General features: G+C 33.8%; 2 protein-coding genes across 2 annotated transcripts in view; both read right to left on the bottom strand.

Annotated features, from left to right (window-relative positions):
* Window positions 1-8,012, bottom strand: part of LOC143031878 (uncharacterized) — a 36,602-nt gene extending 28,590 nt beyond the window's left edge. Inside the window, exon 1 of the mRNA XM_076196240.1 lies at window positions 7,972-8,012. The gene's annotated coding sequence lies outside the window, so the exon portion shown is untranslated. The remainder of the gene's footprint in view (window positions 1-7,971) is intronic.
* The window catches only part of LOC143031880 (uncharacterized), an 85,714-nt gene that overhangs the window by 10,825 nt on the left and 64,845 nt on the right, over window positions 1-10,044 (bottom strand). The window lies entirely within an intron of this gene.

Below are 10,044 nucleotides of genomic sequence, written 5' to 3'. Positions count from 1 at the left end.
ATTTGTTTTCTTTTTGTAACTGCGTGCTTTTATGAACCAGTTTCTCTCATCCAGCGAATTGAAAGTATCCCGGACAGGAGGCCCCCATTTATATGTCACGAATCTAGGCTCTATGTTTGAGTTTATACATCGAATCGGGACTTAGGATTCGAGCAGTTCCTTCAATCTAGAATATTAGATTCAAAACGTAGCCTCGTTTTGGATATTCTTTCTCTTCGCGGGGATAAAGAAAAACACTGGACAAAAGCAACGGGAGATAGATTTTCTAGCACAGTATAAAATTATAAATATATATATATATCTCTTACCAATGTTGAGCAAGAACAGAGTGCGGTGCAGGAGCGGGGTGGGGTAAGGACCACTGCTCCCCTTCTTATATACACAGACCGCACGACACCAGCGTCATAGCACAGGTGCCAACATGTACTTAATTTATTTATCCTAATTCTATTTACCCAACTCCACACTTCCACCATTTCCTTTATTCTTGTGTGGAGAGGGCTCACAAAATAATTTCTATCTGATACCTTAATTCTACAATGTAATGTGACTTTATATGTTGGCTCTACATCGCCGCCTGGTTTTGGCGTGCGTGCCCCTTGACCTGACATCGGCGAGGTCACCGATTTCATACTCCTCCGCCGACACATTTCGCGCGCACTTCTTGTCCATAGAGTCCCTGCGCACAAAGGGGCTCATTGTTTCTCTTGGGTCCGGGCTCCTTCGCTACAACATATTGTCATGGTCGGGGTATCGTGAACGTGGCCATGACAATCCTTTTCAGAAATCTGTATATATTCAGCAAGTTGCCTCTTTCTCTTCTCTGTCCCAGTGTTGGTAAATTTAATATTTCCAATCTTTGTATGTTAAATTAGAGAGTGTTGGTCCCATTTTTGTCGTTGCTCTTTGAATCCTTTCTGATTTTTTTTTTTTTTTTTTTTTTGCACTAGTTGCCCATAGTGTCATAGCATACTCCAATTTTGGTCCTATCAGTGTAATTAATATTTTCTTTCTTCATGCATGTAGTCGAAGGTCACTTTCATTGACCTTAAGTTAAAAGTTTCTCCAACAGTTTATCAGGTGTCAAGTCACTTCAGATGATTACTCCTAGGTCCCTTTCTGAGTTGACTTTTTTGACTTCTTTAGTAAACTTTATATTGACCCAATATTATATTTTTGCTTTTTCTAAATTCCATTATACTACATTTCTTAATGTTGAAGTTCACTTCACACTTCTGACTCCATTTCCATATTTTGTCCAGGTCTTCTTGTAGTGATTTGCAGTCTTCCTCTGTGCTTACTCTCTTTAGTAGTTTCGCATTGTCTGCAAAGAAGTTCATGTAACATTTCACTCCTTCACCCATATCATTTATATATATGGCAAACATTAATGGAGCCAATACAGAGCCTTGTGGGATGCCACTTTTCATATCTTCCCAGTACGAGTTTTTGTCTCTATGTACCACTCTCATTTTTCTCCCACTCAAGAAATCTTTCATCCATTCCAGTAACTTACCTTGTATTCCACCTATTATTTTAATGTTTCTTATCAGCTATTTATGTGGTACTTTGTCAAAAGCCTTCTGCAAGTCTAAGAAGGCACAATCAGCCCAGCCATCTCTTTCTTGTACTATTTATACTAATCTTGAGTAAAAGCATATTAAGTTTGTGGTACATGATCTTCCGCTTCTAAAACCAAATTGTTTAGGGTTTAGTATTTTATTCTCTTCCAAGTGTTTGATCCATTTGTTTCTGATAACTTTTTCACATTTTTTGCTAATGTGCTTGTAAGGGATACTGGTCTGTAGTTTGTAGGATTTTCTTTATCTCTTCCTTTATATATTGGTATATTTGCATTTTTCCAATCTTGTGGTACTTTTCCTTCTTTGAGCGAGAAGTTAATTATCTTGTGTAATTTGTCTGTTAGTTCATCAATACACTCTTTCAATATCCAATTTGCAATTCCATCTGGTCCGTGTGATTTCTTAGCATCCAGGTTTTTTATTTGATCTATTATTTCTTTCAGTGTTACCTTTATTTCTTTCATTTCAGGGGATCTCTCTCGTAGTCCATCCAGCCAAATATGTGAGCTTTCAATTGTAAAAACAGACCTGAAGTGTCTGGTCATAACTTCAGCCATTTTTGTATCTATATATTCTTTATTTCCTTCATGCACTTTCACCATTTCATGTTTATCTTTTATTTTATCATTTACATACCTGTAAAAGAGTTTGGGTTCATCTTTGAATTTGTCTATTACATCTTTTTTGTAGTTTCTTTTTACGTTCCTGTGTATAATCACATATTCATTCTTAATTTTTGTATATGTTTGCCATTTTTTTCATCTTTTCCAAGCTTTTATTCTTCTATTTTTAGCTTCACTGCTATTTTGTTATACCAATACTTTATTTACACCTCTTTTTGTCTCTTCTTTGGTACATATTTTTCTATTCCCTCCTTGTACTTTTCATTTTGTATGTTCCATTTTTCTTCCCTCTTTGTTTCTTTTTTTGAAAATTTTTCCCAGTTAGCATTTTGAAAAAGTTTCTAAGTTTTACAAAGTCCATTTTGTTGTACATTAATCATCCTTCTCTATGTTTTTCATTTCTTCTCATGTCATTTTGTTCTTTTAGTTCGAACTCTATTAGTATGTGGTCATTCTTCCCAATTGGTGTCTTATAATCCATTTTATTAATGATATCAGGTTCAGATGTGAATATTAAGTCTAGTTTTGATAGTTCTTCATTCTATATCTAGTATTTTCCTTTACCCATTGAGTTAAAGTTTTTGGAGGCACATAATTTATCACAACTTTCTGCTCTTCCTATCTCTGTCTTCCACTTCCATCATAATCATCTCTACTTTATTCTTTCCATATGTGACATTCCTCATGTTTATATCCTTCTTAGTCAGGAACATAACTCCACCCCATTGTTTTGTCTCTCTGTTTCTAATCCAATAGTTATATGCACCATGTCCTACACTGTTGGGTGGTAGTGGACCTTTTAATTTTGTTTCTACAACTCCCATTATGTCTGGTTCTTTTTCCTTCAGATAATTATTCAGTTCATTCAAGCCTGTTATTAATCCATCTATATCTGTGTAAGACACTCTTAATTTTCTGCTACTTCCATTGTATTTACTGTTTCCCTTTTATTTTTCTCTGTTATGATCCATTTCCTCACTTTCATATTCACTACTTACCAATAGAATTCCTCTTTATGTGACTGTTCTTCTCTCATTTTTTTCTTAACTTATCTTTTCGTTTTTTCCTCCTCTTTCCCCTTTATTCATTTCTCTTTTTATCCATACCTTTTTACATTGTTCACTGTCTGCTAGTTTCCCTGTTTTTGCTGAGATATTCTCTGCTGTTGTTTGTGACCTGAATTTAATCTTAATTGGTCTGGTCTTATCTGTACTATATTTCCCAAGTCTATACATTTCTTCAATTTTTTTCATAATTTCAGGTTCATCTTCCTGAACTAATTCTAATATATTGTTTACTTTTTCTTTTTCCTCTTTAGTTCTCGTAGTCCTGTTTAAGTTGTACTTCTCTTCCATCCCTAATATAATTATACATTTCTTTTTATCTGCTAAGTCTCTTACTATGTTCTCCTTCTCCCTCATTACTTTAATAACTGTATTTTCAGTTTGTTCTTTCATCTGCTGTGTCACTATGTCTTTAAATGCAACTTTAATGTTCTCTTAGACTGTCTTCCAACCCTGTGCTTCTTTTGCTATGGACTCTTTATTCTCTCTATTATTCCTCTTTAATTCCTCATTCTCATCTTTACTTCCTTTAACTGTTTTTTCAATTCTTCTACTTTAGTTAGGCTTTGGTTTTCCTTCTTTAATTGTCCCAATTTATCAACTTGCTATGCAATCTCTGTGAGTTGACCTAGCCTACTTTCCCAGTGTTGAGACATTTTCTAGTCTTTCCTCTAGCCTTGCTAATCGGGGGAGGTTGGCATCCCCCCTTAATCAAATCCATTGAAATTATTATCTTAGCTTTCTATTCTGTTGTTCTTATTTATATTTCTAAACTTAATGATTTTACTGGAATTATTTACTTCTCCAGCATCAGGTGATCTTTTGTTTACTTTTTTCCATAGATGGCGCCCTTGCGCCTCCTTCCTCATTTCCTTCCATTTCCCTCAGTAATCCCTCCCCTTCTTCCTTTTCATCACCTTCCCACTACACCACGAGCTTTCCCCTTCCCTATAGATACAAAAGGGTACTTCCTCGTTGTTGAAATCTACAAAAATTTCCCTCCTTCTTTGGAGCTCCAATCTTTGCTGTAAATCGGTCTACGTGTGTGTATTTACCTAGTTGTATTTTACAGGAAAGGGAGCTATGTTCGTGGTGTCCAGTCTTCATACCTCAGTTTATCTAAACTATTTTTACATTCATGTATTGTTTTTGCACACACTACTTTCTCATCTAACTTGTTCCAAATGTCTATTACTCTGTGAGGAAAGCTGTTCTTTTTCAGATCTCTTCTATGGCTGTTTTCTTGATTTTCTTTCTGTGTCCTCTTGTATTTCTATCATTCCATTTTATTAGATCCTCTCTATCAATAATTTCTATGCCTTTCATGATTATGTAAATAGCTATCAAATCTCCTCTCTCTCTTCTTTGCTCTAATGTCTGTAGCTCAAGTTTTGCTAGTCTCTCTTCATATGATAGTTTTGAAAAGGTTGGTGCCAATTTTGTAATTGCTCTTTGTATTCTTTCAAGTTTTTTTTATACATTTTTTTTTTTTTTTGTACTTGGTGACCACATCATTGCTGCAGATTCCAATCTTGGTCTTATCAGAGTGATTAGAATTTTCTTCACCATTTCTTCATCCAGGTATGTATAAAATACCACTTTGATTGTTCTTATTGAATTATAAGTTTCTCCAAAACTCTTATTTCAGGTGACATATTATTCATAACAATGACTCCCAGGTCCTTCTCATTTTCTACTTTTTTATTTTTTCTTCTCCCAATTTATATGATCCTGTTATTCTGTTTTTGCTTTTTCCAAATTCCATTATACTACACTTCTTAGTATTGAATTCCCTCTCCCACTTCCTACTCCATTCCTATACTTTATTTAGATCACTCTGTAGTGACTCACAATCTTCTTCCGTGTTCACTTTTTTTAACAGTTTTGTAACATCTGCAAAGAAGCTCATATAACTTTCAATTTCTTCATCCATATCATTAATGTATATAGCAAACATAATTGGGGCCAGAACTGTTCCTTGTGGAACATCACTTATTGCTTCATCCCAATTTGAGTGTTTGTCTCCTATCACTACTCTCATTTTTCTTTCTTGCAAAAAGTCTTCCATCCATTTAAGCAGTTTGCCCTGTATTCCTCCTTCAGTTTCTAATTTCTTAAGCAACTTCTTATGTGGTACTTTGTCAAAAGCCTTTTTTAGGTCTAGAAATGCACAATCAGCCCATCCATCTCTTTCTTGTATTATCTCTTATTAGCCTTGAATAGAAACATATCAAATTGGTGACGTATGATAGTCCTTGTCTGAATCCAAATTGCCTTGGATTTAGCACATTGTTTTTTTCTAAATATTTTACCCATCTACTTTTGACAATTCTTTCACAAATTTTTGCTATTGTATGTGTTAGAGAGACTGGTCTATAGTTGGTAGGGTCTTCTTTGTTTCCCCCTTTATATATAGGTACTATATTTGCTTTTTTCCAATCTTTTGGAACTTTTCCTTCTTTCAAGGAACTGTTTATTATGCTATGTATTTTGTCTGCCAGTTCATTCCTGCATTCTTTCAAAATCCAGTTTGCTATTTCATCTGGTCCATGCGATTTTCTGAAATCAAGATTACTTAAGTGTTTTAATATTTCATTCTTTGTTACTTCTATTTCTTTCATAGGTGTGTGTGTGTGTGTGTGTGTGTGTGTGTATTTACCTAGTTGTATTATACAGGAAGAGAGCTATGCTCATGGTGACCCGTCTTTTTCTCTCTCAGTATAAAGTTTTTTCTTAAAATCTTGAATAGTGCTTGCACACACTGTTTCGTTGTTCCAAGTATTTATCACTCAGAGTGGGAAGCTACTTTTTTTTTCAGACCACTTCTGTAATTATCTTTTTTGAGTTTCTTTTCGTATCCTCTTTTTTTCCATTGTCCCATTTCAGTTAATCATTTTTATCTAAGATTTCAATTCCTTTCATAATTTTATAGTTAGTAGGTCTCCTCTTTCCTTTTCTGTTCCAGATCTGGAGAGTCTTTGTTCATATGTCAATTTGGAAAGAGTTGGTGCCAGTTTTGTTGTTGCTCTTTGTATTCTTTCTATTTTTTTTTTTTTTTTTTTATTGGGTGTCTATGTGTTGCTGCACACTCGAGTTTTGGTATTATTAGTGTAGTTATTATTATTATTTTTTTTTATCATTTCCTCATCCAAATAGACAAATGCCACTTTTATTGACTTCAATAAATTGTAGGTTTCTCCTACTATTTTATTTATAAGATTGTTCGGTGTCACGTCTTTGCTGATGATCACTCCAAGGCTTTTTTCCGAGTTTACTTTTTTGACCTCTTTTTTCCCAATTTTATGATCTCTCAATATTCTGTTTTTACTTTTTCCAAATTCCATTATTCTACATTTCTTGATATTGAATTTAACTTCCCACTTTTGAGTCCTTTCCCAGATCTTGTCTAAGTCTTGTTGTAACGAGTAGCAATCCTCTTTCATTCTTTCTTTTGTATATTTGAGTCGTCTGCATAGAAATTCATATAGCACTACTACTTCATCCATGTCATTGTGTGTTTAGGATTGTAATGATTTGAGGCATAATCTTGTCTCTAAATAAACTGTACTTGATTACCATATACCACTGCCTAGGTTTGGTCAATTTTTAGAAGTGCACATCTACATGATATAGCATTAGAAAATTATTCATTTTGTTAATTATATTACATCAACATATGTATTTCTTAGCAGAAATTAATAACAAAAAGTTGCTAAAACTGATTTACTAACAAAGAAAGTTGCAGCAAGTGAATGTTACATCATGTTTGTTTTGATGGATGCCAAGGTTGAAGAAATTACAGGATGATAAATTCATCTATTCTAACCTCACCTAACCTGTGCTAACTAACGTATCTCACCTAAGCTGTATTTAGTAATGCGGTACCCATAACTCTAAAGATCCATCGGGTCGTCGTCATGGATGCTGACGGCCTGATTAAGTACTTGTTTGAACTGCGTGGAGTAGTTGTTGCATAGCTTGAAGGAAGCCCTACTATCTTTGTAACAGCATTTATTAATGTTAACTGGATTAGGAGAACACCCGGTTCACAACGTGAAAGTCATCACCTAACTTACATGGCATCTCGATGCTATGCTCGCAGCTTCATTCAGTAGTATATTTGCTTTTAGCAAGGTTTTGTTATTGATTTTCGCCAAGAAAAACTGATATTATGTTACTGCTATATAATTCACAAAATTAAATTTCTATTGCTATATCACATAGGTGTGCACGTCTAGAAATTTACTGATTAACATTAGCATATACCATTGCCTAGGTTTTGAATAACCTATGCGCTGAGAATTCTTTGCCCAATATTGTTTGTAAAATACCCCTGCGTCATTCCAGTCGTTGCCTCATCATCTCATCCCTTGGAATATTTCTCTAATATTTGCTCAAAGTCGAAAGACATAATGAAGTTGAAGATGTTGGCAGTACCAAATAAAATCTAGTGAATCCATTAAGAAACCTTTCACCACTTCCCCCAATACGGGAGAAAGGGAGATATGCCAATGTAATGTTTTGTAACAGTAACAAAATATTGAAGATCAAACTCGGAAAAATGCGCGGTTCCACATCGATGAACGTACACCAATTTGAGCCTAAGTACGATAAATTGGTGAGTAGGAGATAGGATCTAATGAGCATTACTCTTTTCATGTATACTGCAATTAATCAAATACATACGAATGCAAACATTACCTTCTTTCTTTGGAAGAGAGAGGACGATATGATACTGGGCTATGGTATCTAAACAAAGATGGCGGAGAGTCTATGAAAACGAGACCCGTATATTATTTGTTTAAATACAGTGTGTAAAATTACGAGGCAGGTACAACAAGCATTTAACCACAATGAAACATAAGTATCAAATGCTTTTTGAACCATCTTCGCAAATTTACAATTGACAAAGAAACGAAAAAAAAAGTATTTTTAAAAAGAGACAGGCCTATAAGAAATACAAGTGCTCGGGTGCATCTAATGACAATCAAAGTTATATTTTAATACAGAGATTTAAAAAAGACAATAAAAAACGAAAACGCCAATACGAAATGAATTTAGCTGATAAATCCAAAGAGGATCCCAAATAATTTTATAGTTACATAAGAGATAAAAAGGTTATTAGGAATGACATTGGTCCACTATTACCTGCTGACAGTCATCTTGAATATTCAAATGAAGGAATGTGTTATACATTAAACAATTATTTTAGTTCACTGTCTGTAATTGAAACACCTCAAAGTGAATTCCAAACTGAAACCTGTGAAAAGTCTGAGGGTAAAGTTACTCACTACGGTAAAAATATATTTAAAAAAAAAAGAATAATAATAAAAATAAAAATAAATAAAAGTTGTATAGTGAAGCTCAAAGTTAATAAAATACCAGGGCCTTGCGGTTGACATCCAAGAATCTTAAAGGAAATGAAAAATGAGATTGTTGTTCCATTAGAAATTATTTTCTAGAAATCCATCATATCTGGAGATGTCCCAAGAAAATGGAAGGTAGCTAACGTTACTCCCATATACAAAAAAAAAAAGGTGACAAAAAGAAACCAAATAACTATAGGCCTATAAGTTTGACTTCAATCGTAGGAAAAATAATGGAAACTATAATCAGAGATGCTATCGAGCATCATTTAGAAAGTAACTGTTTGATCAATGATAGCCAGCATGGGTTCAGACGGAAACGTTCTTACGTGACTAACTTACTCGAATTCTACAACACAATCATCTCGAATTATGACAAAAGAAACAATGTAAATTTAATATAACTAGTCTTTGCAAAAACTTTTGATACCGTCCCACACGAAAGACTACTTACTAAATTAGCTTTGCTCGGAACAAGTGGTACCCTAGTAAGTGAGACTAGTAGTTGGTTGAATGATCGAAAATGGAGAGTTGTTTTAAATGGAAAAACTTTTGGATGGAAAAAATTTATGAGTGGAGTTCCTCGGGGTTCCGTTCTTGGGCCACTTCTATTCATAGTATATATAAATGATACAGACCACGGACTAAAATCTACTATTTCCAAATTTGCTGATGATACGAAACTGTGCGGAATGGCAAATGATCACTTAAACCAATTAGACATTCAAGAAAAGTGGCTTATGAAATTCAACACAAGTAAATGCAAGGTAATGCAAATGGGTAAAAATAACAGTGAGTACGGTTACAAGTTTTTTGGAAATTCGTTAACAAAAGAGAACAGTGTTTTAAGAATCTTGGCGTAATTATCAGTAACGATCTCAAATCATCAAAGTAGTGTATTTCAGCCTCTGAGAAAGCGAATAAGATTCTAGGACTGATTGCAGGATCTTTTGACTTCAAATGTCCACTAGTCATTAACAAGAGAATTCACATCAAAAGTGATAAAAAAAAATAACACTAAATGAGAATCAGATAAGAAAAAATTGTCTCAAACTGTCTGGGAATTTAGAAGTAGGTAGAAAAAAAACTTTGCCAACCGTGTAGTTAATGAATGGAATAAACTTCCTGCAGAGGCAGTGCAATGTAGTTCAGTTCGAAGCTTTAAGAATCATTTAGATAATCACCTAAGCAATATGCTGTAATGATAATCATTTATCTAATATTATTGATTTGTTTTGTTATCATTTGTCTGTTCATTATCATTATTTGCTTGATTCTCATTTATTATTAGTTATATGTCAGTTTACTATTATTTACTATATACCAGTTTATTATTTAACTATACCTATGCATTTATTTATTTTATTTATTTACATTTTCATGTTTTATTCACTTATTTATTTATTTT

The sequence above is a fragment of the Oratosquilla oratoria genome, chromosome 12 (assembly GCF_046742065.1).
Source record: "Oratosquilla oratoria isolate Oo_2021 chromosome 12, ASM4674206v1, whole genome shotgun sequence".
In the NCBI taxonomy this organism is placed as follows: Eukaryota; Metazoa; Arthropoda; class Malacostraca; order Stomatopoda; family Squillidae; genus Oratosquilla; species Oratosquilla oratoria.
The sequence above is the reverse complement of the archived record's forward strand: the minus strand, read 5'-3'. Positions and strand labels throughout refer to the sequence as shown.